The sequence below is a fragment of the Chiloscyllium plagiosum genome, unplaced genomic scaffold (genome assembly GCF_037043375.1).
Source record: "Chiloscyllium plagiosum isolate Xiang-an unplaced genomic scaffold, Cpla_swu_hap1 HiC_scaffold_121, whole genome shotgun sequence".
Classification (NCBI taxonomy): Eukaryota; Metazoa; Chordata; class Chondrichthyes; order Orectolobiformes; family Hemiscylliidae; genus Chiloscyllium; species Chiloscyllium plagiosum.
The window spans coordinates 15001-25000 of record NW_028270260.1 but is presented as its reverse complement, the minus strand read 5'-3'; the positions used below and the strand labels follow the sequence as shown (position 1 = coordinate 25000).

General features: G+C 58.2%; 1 protein-coding gene across 1 annotated transcript in view; it reads left to right on the top strand.

Annotated features, from left to right (window-relative positions):
* Window positions 1–10000, top strand: part of LOC148134010 (integrin alpha-M-like) — a 94425-nt gene that overhangs the window by 81782 nt on the left and 2643 nt on the right. The gene's annotated exons all lie outside the window — the stretch shown is intronic.

Genomic DNA, 10000 nt, shown 5'->3' with positions numbered 1-10000 from the left:
AGGTCAGATCGAGCCAACACAGCCCGGTCAGAGGTCAGATCGAGCCAACACAGCCCGGTCAGTGTGACCCTAAACAGCCCGGTCAGTGTGTCCCTAAACAGCCCGGTCAGTGTGTCCCTAAACAGCCCGGTCAGTGTGACCCTAAACAGCCCGGTCAGTGTGTCCCTAAACAGCTCGGTCAGTGTGTCCCTAAACAGCCCGGTCAGTGTGACCCTAAACAGCCCGGTCAGTGTGTCCCTAAACAGCCCGGTCAGTGTGACCCTAAACAGCCCGGTCAGTGTGTCCCTAAACAGCCCGGTCAGTGTGACCCTAAACAGCCCGGTCAGAGGTCAGATCGAGCCAACACAGCCCGGTCAGTGTGACCCTAAACAGCCCGGTCAGTGTGACCCTAAACAGCCCGAACAGAGAGACCCTAAACAGCCCGGTCAGTGTGTCCCTAAACAGACCGGTCAGTGTGACCCTAAACAGCCCGGTCAGTGTGACCCCAAACAGCCCGGTCAGTGTGACCCTAAACAGCCCGGTCAGTGTGTCCCTAAACAGCCCGGTCAGTGTGACCCTAAACAGCCCGGTCAGTGTGTCCCTAAACAGCCCGGTCAGTGTGTCCCTAAACAGCCCGGTCAGTGTGACCCTAAACAGCCCGGTCAGTGTGACCCTAAACAGCCCGGTCAGTGTGTCCCTAAACAGCCCGGTCAGTGTGTCCCTAAACAGCCCGGTCAGTGTGTCCCTAAACAGCCCGGTCAGTGTGTCCCTAAACAGCCCGGTCTGAGAGACCCTAAACAGCCCGGTCAGTGTGACCCTAAACAGCCCGGTCAGTGTGTCCCTAAACAGCCCGGTCAGTGTGTCCCTAAACAGCCCGGTCAGTGTGTCCCTAAACAGCCCGGTCAATGTGACCCTAAACAGCCCGGTCAGTGTGTCCCTAAACAGCCCGGTCAGTGTGACCCTAAACAGCCCGGTCAGTGTGTCCCTAAACAGCCCGGTCAGTGTGTCCCTAAACAGCCCGGTCAGTGTGTCCCTAAACAGCCCGGTCAGTGTGTCCCTAAACAGCCCGGTCAGTGTGTCCCTAAACAGCCCGGTCAGTGTGTCCCTAAACAGCCCGGTCAATGTGACCCTAAACAGCCCGGTCAGTGTGTCCCTAAACAGCCCGGTCAGTGTGACCCTAAACAGCCCGGTCAGTGTGTCCCTAAACAGCCCGGTCAGTGTGTCCCTAAACATCCCGGTCAGTGTGACCCTAAACAGCCCGGTCAGTGTGTCCCTAAACAGCCCGGTCAGTGTGTCCCTAAACAGCCCGGTCAGTGTGTCCCTAAACATCCCGGTCAGTGTGACCCTAAACAGCCCGGTCAGTGTGACCCTAAACAGCCCGGTCAGTGTGACCCTAAACAGCCCGGTCAGTGTGTCCCTAAACAGCCCGGTCAGTGTGTCCCTAAACAGCCCGGTCAGTGTGACCCTAAACAGCCCGGTCAGTGTGACCCTAAACAGCCCGGTCAGTGTGTCCCTAAACAGCCCGGTCAGTGTGTCCCTAAACAGCCCGGTCAGTGTGTCCCTAAACAGCCCGGTCAGTGTGTCCCTAAACAGCCCGGTCAGTGTGACCCTAAACAGCCCGGTCAGTGTGTCCCTAAACAGCCCGGTCAGTGTGTCCCTAAACAGCCCGGTCAGTGTGTCCCTAAACAGCCCGGTCAGAGAGACCCTAAACAGCCCGGTCAGTGTGACCCTAAACAGCCCGGTCAGTGTGACCCTAAACAGCCCGGTCAGTGTGACCCTAAACAGCCCGGTCAGAGAGACCCTAAACAGCCCGGTCAGAGAGACCCTAAACAGCCCGGTCAGTGTGACCCTAAACAGCCCGGTCAGTGTGACCCTAAACAGCCCGGTCAGTGTGACCCTAAACAGCCCGGTCAGTGTGACCCTAAACAGCCCGGTCAGAGAGACCCTAAACAGCCCGGTCAGAGAGACCCTAAACAGCCCGGTCAGTGTGACTCTAAACAGCCCGGTCAGTGTGACCCTAAACAGCCCGGTCAGTGTGACCCTAAACAGCCCGGTCAGTGTGTCCCTAAACAGCCCGGTCAGTGTGACCCTAAACAGCCCGGTCAGTGTGACTCTAAACAGCCCGGTCAGTGTGTCCCTAACCAGCCCGGACAGTGTGTCCCTAAACAGCCCGGTCAGTGTGTCCCTTAACAGCCCGGTCAGTGTGACCCTAAACAGCCCGGTCAGTGTGTCCCTAAACTGCCCGGTCAGAGAGACCCTAAACTGCCCGGTCAGTGTGTCCCTAAACAGCCCGGTCAGTGTGACCCTAAACAGCCCGGTCAGTGTGTCCCTAAACAGCCCGGTCAGTGTGACCCTAAACAGCTCGGTCAGTGTGTCCCTAACCAGCCCGGTCAGTGTGACCCTAAACAGCCCGGTCAGTGTGTCCCTAAACAGCCCGGTCAGTGTGTCCCTAAACAGCCCAGTCAGTGTGTCCCTAAACAGCCCGGTCAGTGTGTCCCTAAACAGCCCGGTCAGTGTGTCCCTAAACAGCCCGGTCAGTGTGACCCTAAACAGCCCGGTCAGTGTGTCCCTAAACAGCCCGGTCAGTGTGTCCCTAAACAGCCCGGTCAGTGTGACCCTAAACAGCCCGGTCAGTGTGTCCCTAAACAGCCCGGTCAGTGTGTCCCTAAACAGCCCGGTCAGAGAGACCCTAAACTGCCCGGTCAGTGTGTCCCTAAACAGCCCGGTCAGTGTGACCCTAAACAGCCCGGTCAGTGTGACCCTAAACAGCCCGGTCAGTGTGACCCTAAACAGCCCGGTCAGTGTGTCCCTAAACAGCCCGGTCAGTGTGACCCTAAACAGCCCGGTCAGTGTGACCCTAACCAGCCCGGTCAGTGTGACCCTAAACAGCCCGGTCAGTGTGTCCCTAAACAGCCCGGTCAGTGTGTCCCTAAACAGCCCGGTCAGTGTGTCCCTAAACAGCCCGGTCAGTGTGACCCTAAACAGCCCGGTCAGTGTGTCCCTAAACAGCCCGGTCAGTGTGACCCTAAACAGCCCGGTCAGTGTGACCCTAAACAGCCCGGTCAGTGTGTCCCTAAACAGCCCGGTCAGAGAGACCCTAAACTGCCCGGTCAGGGTGTCCCTAAACAGCCCGGTCAGTGTGTCCCTAAACAGCCCGGTCAGTGTGTCCCTAAACAGCCCGGTCAGTGTGACCCTAAACAGCCCGGTCAGTGTGTCCCTAAACAGCCCGGTCAGTGTGTCCCTAAACAGCCCGGTCAGTGTGACCCTAAACAGCCCGGTCAGAGAGACCCTAAACAGCCCGGTCAGTGTGTCCCTAAACAGCCCGGTCAGTGTGACCCTAAACAGCCCGGTCAGTGTGTCCCTAAACAGCCCGGTCAGTGTGTCCCTAAACAGCCCGGTCAGTGTGACCCTAAACAGCCCGGTCAGTGTGTCCCTAAACAGCCCGGTCAGTGTGACCCTAAACAGCCCGGTCAGTGTGTCCCTAAACAGCCCGGTCAGTGTGACCCTAAACAGCCCGGTCAGTGTGACCCTAAACAGCTCGGTCAGTGTGTCCCTAAACAGCCCGGTCAGTGTGACCCTAAACAGCCCGGTCAGTGTGTCCCTAAACAGCCCGGTCAGAGAGACCCTAAACAGCCCGGTCAGTGTGTCCCTAAACAGCCCGGTCAGTGTGACCCTAAACAGCCCGGTCAGTGTGACCCTAAACGGCCCGGTCACTGTGTCCCTAAACAGCCCGGTCAGTGTGTCCCTAAACAGCCCGGTCAGTGTGACCCTAAACAGCCCGGTCAGTGTGTCCCTAAACAGCCCGGTCAGTGTGACCCTAAACAGCCCGGTCAGTGTGACCCTAAACAGCCCGGTCAGTGTGTCCCTAAACAGCCCGGTCAGTGTGTCCCTAAACAGCCCGGTCAGTGTGACCCTAAACAGCCCGGTCAGTGTGTCCCTAAACAGCCCGGTCAGTGTGACCCTAAACAGCCCGGTCAGTGTGTCCCTAAACAGCCCGGTCAGTGTGACCCTAAACAGCCCGGTCAGTGTGACCCTAAACAGCCCGGTCAGTGTGACCCCAAACAGCCCGGTCAGAGAGACCCTAAACAGCCCGGTCAGTGTGTCCCTAAACAGCCCGGTCAGAGAGACCCTAAACAGCCCGGTCAGTGTGTCCCTAAACAGCCCGGTCAGTGTGTCCCTAAACAGCCCGGTCAGTGTGTCCCTAAACAGCCCGGTCAGTGTGACCCTAAACAGCTCGGTCAGTGTGACCCTAAACAGCCCGGTCAGTGTGTCCCTAAACAGCCCGGTCAGTGTGTCCCTAAACAGCCCGGTCAGTGTGACCCTAAACAGCCCGGTCAGTGTGACCCTAAACAGCCCGGTCAGTGTGTCCCTAAACAGCCCGGTCAGTGTGTCCCTAAACAGCCCGGTCAGTGTGACCCTAAACAGCCCGGTCAGTGTGTCCCTAAACAGCCCGGTCAGTGTGTCCCTAAACAGCCCGGTCAGTGTGTCCCTAAACAGCACGGTCAGTGTGTCCCTAAACAGCCCGGTCAGTGTGACCCTAAACAGCCCGGTCAGTGTGACCGTAAACAGCCCGGTCAGTGTGACCCTAAACAGCCCGGTCAGTGTGTCCCTAAACAGCCCGGTCAGTGTGACCCTAAACAGCCCGGTCAGTGTGTCCCTAAACAGCCCGGTCAGTGTGTCCCTAAACAGCCCGGTCAGTGTGTCCCAAAACAGCCCGGTCAGTGTGACCCTAAACAGCCCGGTCAGTGTGTCCCTAAACAGCCCGGTCAGTGTGACCCTAAACAGCCCGGTCAGTGTGTCCCTAAACAGCCCGGTCAGTGTGACCCTAAACAGCCCGGTCAGTGTGTCCCTAAACAGCCCGGTCAGTGTGACCCTAAACAGCCCGGTCAGTGTGTCCCTAAACAGCCCGGTCAGTGTGTCCCTAAACAGCCCGGTCAGTGTGACCCTAAACAGCCCGGTCAGAGTGTCCCTAAACAGCCCGGTCAGTGTGTCCCTAAACAGCCCGATCAGTGTGTCCCTAAACAGCCCGGTCAGTGTGACCCTAAACAGCCCGGTCAGTGTGTCCCTAAACAGCCCGGTCAGTGTGACCCTAAACAGCCCGGTCAGTGTGTCCCTAAACAGCCCGGTCAGTGTGTCCCTAAACAGCCCGGTCAGTGTGACCCTAAACAGCCCGGTCAGTTTGACCCTAAACAGGCCGGTCAGTGTGACCCTAAACAGCCCGGTCAGTGTGTCCCTAAACAGCCCGGTCAGTGTGACCCTAAACAGCCCGGTCAGTGTGTCACTAAACAGCCCGGTCAGTGTGTCCCTAAACAGCCCGGTCAGTGTGACCCTAAACAGCCCGGTCAGTGTGTCCCTAAACAGCCCGGTCAGTGTGTCCCTAAACAGCCCGGTCAGTGTGACCCTAAACAGCTCGGTCAGTGTGTCCCTAAGCAGCCCGGTCAGTGTGACCCTAAACAGCCCGGTCAGAGAGACCCTAAACAGCCCGGTCAGTGTGTCCCTAAACAGCCCGGTCAGTGTGACCCTAAACAGCCCGGTCAGTGTGTCCCTAAACAGCCCGGTCAGTGTGACCCTAAACAGCCCGGTCAGTGTGACCCTAAACAGCCCGGTCAGTGTGTCCCTAAACAGCCCGGTCAGTGTGTCCCTAAACAGCCCGGTCAGAGAGACCCTAAACAGCCCGGTCAGTGTGACCCTAAACAGGCCGGTCAGTGTGACCCTAAACAGCCCGGTCAGTGTGTCCCTAAACAGCCCGGTCAGTGTGACCCTAAACAGCCCGGTCAGTGTGACCCTAAACAGCCCGGTCAGTGTGTCCCTAAACAGCCCGGTCAGTGTGACCCTAAACAGCCCGGTCAGTGTGACCCTAAACAGCCCGGTCAGTGTGTCCCTAAACAGCCCGGTCAGTGTGTCCCTAAACAGCCCGGTCAGTGTGACCCTAAACAGCCCGGTCAGTGTGTCCCTAAACAGCCCGGTCAGTGTGACCCTAAACAGCCCGGTCAGGGTGTCCCTAAACAGCCCGGTCAGTGTGTCCCTAAACAGCCCGGTCAGTGTGTCCCTAAACAGCCCGGTCAGTGTGACCCTAAACAGCCCGGTCAGTGTGTCCCTAAACAGCCCGGTCAGTGTGACCCTAAACAGCCCGGTCAGTGTGACCCTAAACAGCCCGATCAGTGTGACCCTCAACAGCCCGGTCAGTGTGTCCCTAAACAGCCCGGTCAGTGTGACCCTAAACAGCCCGTTCAGAGAGACCCTAAACAGCCCGTTCAGTGTGACCCTAATCAGCCCGGTCAGTGTGACCCTAAACAGCCCGGTCAGTGTGTCCCTAAACAGCCCGGTCAGTGTGACCCTAAACAGCCCGGTCAGTGTGACCCTAAACGGCCCGGTCACTGTGTCCCTAAACAGCCCAGTCAGTGTGTCCCTAAACAGCCCGGTCAGTGTGACCCTAAACAGCCCGGTCAGTGTGACCCTAAACAGCCCGGTCAGTGTGACCCTAAACGGCCCGGTCACTGTGTCCCTAAACAGCCCAGTCAGTGTGTCCCTAAACAGCCCGGTCAGTGTGACCCTAAACAGCCCGTTCAGTGTGACCCTAAACAGCCCGTTCAGTGTGACCCTAAACAGCCCGTTCAGTGTGACCCTAAACAGCCCGGTCACTGTGTCCCTAAACAGCCCAGTCAGTGTGTCCCTAAACAGCCCGGTCAGTGTGACCCTAAACAGCCCGGTCAGTGTGACCCTAAACAGCCCGGTCAGAGAGACCCTAAACAGCCCGGTCAGTGTGACCCTAAACAGCCCGGTCAGTGTGTCCCTAAACAGCCCGGTCAGTGTGACCCTAAACAGCCCGGTCAGTGTGACCCTAAACAGCCCGGTCAGAGAGACCCTAAACAGCCCGGTCAGTGTGACCCTAAACAGCCCGTTCAGTGTGACCCTAAACAGCCCGGTCAGTGTGTCCCTAAACAGCCCGGTCAGTGTGTCCCTAAACAGCCCGGTCAGTGTGACCCTAAACAGCCCGGTCAGTGTGTCCCTAAACAGCCCGGTCAGTGTGTCCCTAAACAGCCCGGTCAGTGTGACCCTAAACAGCCCGGTCAGTGTGTCCCTAAACAGCCCGGTCAGAGAGACCCTAAACAGCCCGGTCAGTGTGACCCTAAACAGCCCGGTCAGTGTGTCCCTAAACAGCCCGGTCAGTGTGACCCTAAACAGCCCGGTCAGTGTGTCCCTAAACAGCCCGGTCAGTGTGTCCCTAAACAGCCCGGTCAGTGTGTCCCTAAACAGCCCGGTCAGTGTGACCCTAAACAGCCCGGTCAGTGTGACCCTAAACAGCCCGGTCAGTGTGTCCCTAAACAGCCCGGTCAGTGTGTCCCTAAACAGCCCGGTCAGTGTGTCCCTAAACAGCCCGGTCAGTGTGTCCCTAAACAGCCCGGTCAGTGTGTCCCTAAACAGCCCGGTCAGTGTGACCCTAAACAGCCCGGTCAGTGTGACCCTAAACAGCCCGGTCAGTGTGACCCTAAACAGCCCGGTCAGTGTGTCCCTAAACAGCCCGGTCAGTGTGTCCCTAAACAGCCCGGTCAGTGTGTCCCTAAACAGCCCGGTCAGTGTGACCCTAAACAGCCCGGTCAGTGTGACCCTAACCAGCCCGGTCAGTGTGACCCTAAACAGCCCGGTCAGTGTGTCCCTAACCAGCCCGGTCAGTGTGGCCCTAAACAGCCCGGTCAGTGTGACCCTAAACAGCCCGGTCAGTGTGACCCTAAACAGCCCGGTCAGTGTGTCCCTAAACAGCCCGGTCAGTGTGTCCCTAAACAGCCCGGTCAGTGTGACCCTAAACAGCCCGGTCAGTGTGTCCCTAACCAGCCCGGTCAGTGTGACCCTAAACAGCCCGGTCAGTGTGTCACTAAACAGCCCGGTCAGTGTGACCCTAAACAGCCTGGTCAGTGTGTCCCTAAACAGCCCGGTCAGTGTGACCCTAAACAGCCCGGTCAGTGTGTCCCTAAACAGCCCGGTCAGTGTGACCCTAAACAGCCCGGTCAGTGTGTCCCTAAACAGCCCGGTCAGAGAGACCCTAAACAGCCCGGTCAGTGTGAACCTAAACAGCCCGGTCAGTGTGTCCCTAAACAGCCCGGTCAGTGTGTCCCTAAACAGCCCGGTCAGAGAGACCCTAAACAGCCCGGTCAGTGTGAACCTAAACAGCCCGGTCAGTGTGTCCCTAAACAGCCCAGTCAGTGTGTCCCTAAACAGCCCGGTCAGTGTGACCCTAAACAGCCCGGTCAGTGTGTCCCTAAACAGCCCGGTCAGAGAGACCCTAAACAGCCCGGTCAGTGTGTCCCTAAACAGCCCGGTCAGTGTGACCCTAAACAGCCCGGTCAGTGTGTCCCTAAACAGCCCGGTCAGAGAGACCCTAAACAGCCCGGTCAGTGTGACCCTAAACTGCCCGGTCAGTGTGTCCCTAAACAGCCCGGTCAGTGTGACCCTAAACAGCCCGGTCAGTGTGTCCCTAAACAGCCCGGTCAGTGTGTCACTAAACAGCCCGGTCAGTGTGTCCCTAAACAGCCCGGTCAGTGTGTCCCTAAACAGGCCGGTCAGTGTGACCCTAAACAGCCCGGTCAGTGTGACCCTAAACAGCCCGGTCAGTGTGTCCCTAAACAGCCCGGTCAGTGTGACCCTAAACAGCCCGGTCAGTGTGACCCTAAACAGCCCGGTCAGTGTGACCCTAAACAGCCCGGTCAGTGTGACCCTAAACAGCCCGGTCAGTGTGTCCCTAAACAGCCCGGTCAGTGTGTCCCTAAACAGCCCGGTCAGTGTGTCCCTAAACAGCCCGGTCAGTGTGTCCCTAAACAGCCCGGTCAGAGAGACCCTAAACTGCCCGGTCAGTGTGTCCCTAAACAGCCCGGTCAGTGTGACCCTAAACAGCCCGGTCAGTGTGTCCCTAAAGAGCCCGGTCAGTGTGTCCCTAAACAGCCCGGTCAGTGTGTCCCTAAACAGCCCGGTCAGAGAGACCCTAAACTGCCCGGTCAGTGTGTCCCTAAACAGCCCGGTCAGTGTGACCCTAAACAGCCCGGTCAGTGTGACCCTAAACAGCCCGGTCAGTGTGTCCCTAAACAGCCCGGTCAGTGTGTCCCTAAACAGCCCGGTCAGTGTGACCCTAAACAGCCCGGTCAGTGTGTCCCTAAACAGCCCGGTCAGTGTGTCCCTAAACAGCCCGGTCAGTGTGACCCTAAACAGCCCGGTCAGTGTGTCCCTAAACAGCCCGGTCAGTGTGTCCCTAAACAGCCCGGTCAGAGAGACCCTAAACTGCCCGGTCAGTGTGTCCCTAAACAGCCCGGTCAGTGTGACCCTAAACAGCCCGGTCAGTGTGTCCCTAAACAGCCCGGTCAGTGTGACCCTAAACAGCCCGGTCAGTGTGTCCCTAAACAGCCCGGTCAGTGTGTCCCAAAACAGCCCGGTCAGTGTGACCCTAAACAGCCCGGTCAGTGTGACCCTAAACAGCCCGGTCAGTGTGACCCTAAACAGCCCGGTCAGTGTGTCCCTAAACAGCCCGGTCAGTGTGACCCTAAACAGCCCGGTCAGTGTGTCCCTAAACAGCCCGGTCAGTGTGACCCTAAACAGCCCGGTCAGTGTGTCCCTAAACAGCCTGGTCAGTGTGACCCTAAACAGCCCGGTCAGTGTGTCCCTAAACAGCCCGGTCAGTGTGACCCTAAACAGCCCGGTCAGTGTGTCCCTAAACAGCCCGGTCAGTGTGTCCCTAAACAGCCCGGTCAGTGTGTCCCTAAACAGCCCGGTCAGTGTGACCCTAAACAGCCCGGTCAGTGTGACCCTAAACAGCCCGGTCAGTGTGTCCCTAAACAGCCCGGTCAGTGTGACCCTAAACAGCCCGGTCAGTGTGTCCCTAAACAGCCCGGTCAGTGTGACCCTAAACAGCCCGGTCAGTGTGTCCCTAAACAGCCCGGTCAGTGTGACCCTAAACAGCCCGGTCAGTGTGTCCCTAAACAGCCCGGTCAGTGTGACCCTAAACAGCCCGGTCAGTGTGACCCTAAACAGCCCG